Genomic DNA, 5,367 nt, shown 5'->3' on the forward strand with positions numbered 1-5,367 from the left:
TCATAACACAAAGTCACCCTCTTTCAGGGGCCGTTTGTGCACTCTCTTGTTGTATGCACGGGTCATTCTCATACGGTAAATCTCATGGCGCAAGGCGGCATTGCCCCTGCATTGCGGGAGTGAGTCCAATGCTAGCCGCATGGCCTCCCAGTTTGCCTCTTCATTGTATAGCATGACTCACAGAGTTGGCTCACAATGATCGATGGGCAAGATGGCTTCAGCACCATAGACCATGAGAAACGTGGTTTCTTCGGTTGCCCCTTTTTCAGTTGTCCGGATGGCCAAGAGGACATGAATTAATTCTTCAACCCCTAAACCACCAGCCCTTTCTATTTTCTCTTTATGCCGTCTGAGATAAGTTTGTTGAAGGCTTTAACTTGGTCGTTTGCTTGGGGTAGACCAACTGATGCAAAACAATGTGAGATCCCTTGATCTCCAAACCAATTTTTGAGTTGAGGCGTCTCAAACAAAGGGCCATTGTTAAAAACCATAGACATAGGTACCCCAAACCATATGATGATGTTCTTCCAAATGAAAGAGATGACATCCTTTGTCTTGATGTTTTTGACCGCCTCCGCCTCCACCCACTTGGTGAAATAATCCACAGGCACGGGAATGTACCATTTTCCGCCAGGTGCAGGCATATACGGTCTCAAGATGTCCATGCCCCATTTAGCAAACTGAACTGTGTTATGGATTGCTGTCAGGTCAGTGGCCGGTTGATGGATGAGCCTGCCAAATCTTTGGCACTTGTCACATTTTCTAACCATATCCATGGCATCTGACTCAACGGTTGGCCAGAAGTAACCCTGCCGCTTGGCCCTAACAGCCAGGGATCTTCCGCCTATATGAGAGGCGGAGTATCCCGCATGTAATTCTTCGAGAATCTGTTTCCCCTTTTCTAGGGTAACACACTTCATTAGAGGCTTTAGGAAGCCTACTTTGAAGAGTTCTCCGTTTCTCATCTCGAAGTTTGCAGCTCGTTTTTTCATGACAGTCGCTTCCTGTGGTGAATCAGGTAGTGTGCCGTCTTGTAAGTATGCCCGTATGCCATCCATCCAGGTAGATATTCTGTCAAGTACTCCAATGGGCTCTCTTTATTAATGCTTTGTTTTTCCATAAATTCCGAGAAGACTGACCAAGGCGGATGATGCCAGTTTTAACAATGCATATGCCTTATTGTTTTTGGACCTGGGCACTTGATTCAGATGGAATTCTTCAAGTGTCCCAGCTTCAGCTTTGACCGCTTGAAGGTATTTAATCATAGCTGGATGGGTGGCCTCACAGTCACCACGGTATTGGCTAACGACCAACTTTGAATCAGAGTAGGCGTCAATTTTTGTTGCCCGTGCTGCCTTACACATGCGGATACCGGCTAATAGGGCTTCATATTCGGCCTCATTATTTGAGGCCTGGAACTTGAACCGTAGTGCATATTTACACTTGTTCCTCCCTAGGAGACTGACATATAATGCCTGTACCACAGTCGTTCATAGTACAGCTCCCGTCTACATACACTTTTCAAACCTGAACAGTATTGTCCAGTGCAACTGGTCGTGTCATTTCGACAATGAAGTCGGCGAACGCCTGGCCCTTCACTGCCTTTCTTGGTTCTAAAGTTATTTCAAGGCTTTGCATTTCAATACCCCATTTGAGCATCCTACCGAATGACTCCAAGGTTGTCATTGGCCGCTTGAGAGGTTGGTCTCTGTAGACCACAACCGGGTATGTCAGGAAGTAAGGTTTCAACTTCTTGACAGCCATGTAAAGAGCAAGACCAAATTTTCAACCATGGGTTACCGTAGTTCAACATTTCTGAGCACATGGCTAATGAAATATACCAGGACCTGAATGCCGTCTCTCTCAGCAAGGAGAACAGCACTGAGGGCATGATCTGAGACAGCTAAGTACATGTAAAGTGTCTCCTTAGACAGAGGGCTAACAAGCCTTGGCAAAGTGTGTAAATGTTCTTTCAATTTTTGAAAGGCCGTCTCAACATCATCCCCCCATTCAAGACTTGTCTTCTTTTTGATCTCTTAGAAGAAATAGAGGCACTTGTCACCTGACCGGCTGAGGAATCTTTTCAAATCCGCCAGACAACCGGTAAGTTTCTAAACTTCCTTTACAGTATGGGGAAACTTCATGTCAATCACCACCTGTATCTTTTCTAAGTTGGCCTCTATCCCCCTTTGATCAATTAAAAATCCAATAAACTTCCCAAACTCAAACAAAAGACACACTTTTTGGGATTGAGCATGACCTTGTGCCGCCTGAGTGGAGTGAAGGTTTCTCGGAGGTCAGCAAGATGATCTGTCTGTTGCTTGGATTTGACTATCATGTCATCGATGTACGCCTCTACATTCCTCCCAATTTAATTAATGAAGACAGTATTAATCATCCGTTGGAAAGTAGCAAGCGCATTCTTCAAGCCAAACGGCATCACAGTATAACATAATAACCCCTGATCAGTGACAAAAGTCGTGTTCTCTTAATCTTTTTTCCACGGGGGAATCTGATGGAAACCTGAGTAGGCATCCATAAAACTCATCAAGGCATGCCCGACTGTAGAGTCGACCAGGTTGTCGATCTTTGAAAGCGGGTAACTGTCCTTGGGACATGCCTTGTTCAAGTCAGTGTAGTCTACACACATGCGCCAGGTACCATTCGACTTCTTTAAAAGCACAACGTTTGCAACCCAATCAGGGAAGTTACATGGCCAAATGAACCTTGCATCTAACAACTTTTGGACTTCGGCAACTGCCGCCTGACTTCTCTCCTCACCGTGATTTCTTTTCTTTTGCCAGATGTGCTTCTTTTTAGGATCAACGGCGAGTTTGTGGACAGGGAGATCCGGGCTGATTCCTGGCATCTTTTCCACTTTAAAGGCAAAGATGTCTTTGAATTCCTTCATCAGAAAGTGCAAGTCTCCACCCAACTTTTCAAAAGCAACCATCCCCACTCCCCACCTTAACAGTTTGCTCTGGATGGCTGTCATCTATAGGAATATCAATGTGATCACCAGCCGGCTGGGGACGGAGTTCATCTGACCGTTCCTCGGTCAGTGATTGCTATTTCTTCTCCTTCTTCACCTCCACCAGCTGGTCACCTTTTCTTTTCTTTCCAATTGCTGGCGAGGCTAGGTTGAGATCCTTGACATCGTCAAGGTCTATTGGCTCCTCTCCCTGAACGGTTGCGGCCATAATAAGCTTGACGTCTGAGAGGTAACACTCTCGAGCTGTTTTCTGATCCCCGCTTAGGGAGCCAACAGAATCATCATCCCTTACATATTTCAGCAGCATGAAGGACGGGATAATAACCGCCTTGGATTCGTTCAAAATGGGACAACCCAAAATGATGTTATAGGCGGTCAGCTCCTCAATGACCAAGAACTTGACGACCAGGTGGCGTCCTTCCCTTTTCTCCTCCAGCCAGATGGGTAAGTCAATCCTGCCTACTGGGTACACCACTCCACCTCCAAATCCAACTAAGGAATAGATGACCAGGTGCATGATGCTTGGCTTGTACTTGAGTTTTTTCAAACACTTGTAGCTGATGAGGTTAGAGGAGCTACCCGTGTCTATAAGGATCCGAACAACCAGCTGGTTGGCAACCTTACATTCAATGACAACTAGGTCATCCTGCGGCCATCAGATGCTGCCCCGGTCCTTCTCAGTGATGAGGACGTCTGGGAAGGTACTGCTGGCAGACGCCTGCCCCTCATCAATAGCATGAGTCATCTTTTTCAGATAATTCTTGGTGCCCTAGATGGTCGAGCCACTACCCGCGAGTCCGCCTGCTATGGTGTACATCGGCTCTTTATTAGTGTCCGAACTACTAGCAGGCTGGGCAGTCTTGGACGACTGTTCAGGATTCGTCTTGATAGTCGCTTTGGACTTCAAGATGTAAGATTTAAGCACCCGATTGTCAGTCAGACGGTCCAATATCCGCTTGAGGCTATAGCAGTCGTTGGTGTCATGGTCAATTTCCTCATGAAAGTGGCAGTATTTATTTTTGTTCCGTGACTGGACGGAACTCTTCACTGGATTCGGCTTCTCAATGGTTAGTCGGTCCTTTATCTCCATGAGGATGGAGTAGCAGTCTTTATTAAACTCGTACCTTGGGATGTACGGTTTAAATTCTTTCTTTTTCTTCTAGGTTGGCTAATCAGATTCTTCAACCGCCCATACTTCTTTTCTCTTTTTGCTCTCTTTAGCTTTCTTAGCTGGCTGAGAAGACCGACTCTCTTTTTACGTGTCAAACATTTTAGAGACTGATTGTTGCTGGACGAGCAGAGGTCGATGGCTTGAATAAAGCTCTCCTCCTCCATCAACGCCTCTTGGAGGGTGAAGACCCTCTTCCTAACGAGGTCGAACTTAAAGGTTGACCCGTCCTTTAGACCCTTAAAGAAGTCTCTGTTAGTGTAAGGAGGGTGATCCCATCGTAAGGGGGTCCTTCCTTAGATGCACATGGCCATTTAAAAGCCTAGGACTTTACACTTGTTAAGGTATAATAGGATTTGAATTCCTGACTGTTTGGGGGACCTTGAATTAGAATTGATTCTATCATTACACTTTTTTATATGAAACAAGTAGGAGTCGCCAATGAGTTTTAGGAAAACTCATAAACCTCGTTCATACCTTTCTTCCATGTGGAGTTCATGGAATAATTAGCACGAATCGTAAGTTTACCCATGCCCAAATTGGTCTACATAAACCAGAAATGAGTTCGGGAGCGAGGGTACTAAAATAACGTTTCCTTCAAAGAGGAATCGCTATTCTAGCCCTAGTACGGCCTCTACTAGCTCTTCATTTTTTACAATTTCATCACCAAACAATATATGCAACGCGATACCTAAAACTAAGTTAGTTGATTTTATTTACACACATTAATTCACGTAGGAATTACATTGCAACGTCGTTATTCTTTATTTAATCAAATTCGGGAATATGACAAGAAATAAACAATATTCCCCTTGGCTTAACTGATCAACTAACAATTAATTATTCAATTCTAATCTTATTTAACGCAAGATACTATATAGAAATTGATTAATTAAACCTTTTAAAGTGATCAAGCAACACTAATTAATTAATTAAAGTTCTTTTAAACAAGTAAATAAAAATGATTTATCTAAGTGCTCGGGAATTTACCACTTCTCTTTGCTAGATCTCCATTTAGAACACTTATGGACTCCTTCTTATTGAGGAACCTCCACCATTGTAACAAAATATCAAAGGGGTGAGTGTTTAGGACATGAGTGGTTAGGTAGCACAAGTTCACAAGTTTTTCGCCAGAGTTCAGGGTTAAATTTCTGTTTGTTTAAGACTCAGATTAAGCCTCTATTTATAGGGAATGAGTAGGTTTAGG

Source organism: Chenopodium album, chromosome 13, assembly GCF_948465745.1.
Source record: "Chenopodium album chromosome 13, dcCheAlbu1.1, whole genome shotgun sequence".
NCBI lineage: Eukaryota > Viridiplantae > Streptophyta > Magnoliopsida > Caryophyllales > Amaranthaceae > Chenopodium > Chenopodium album.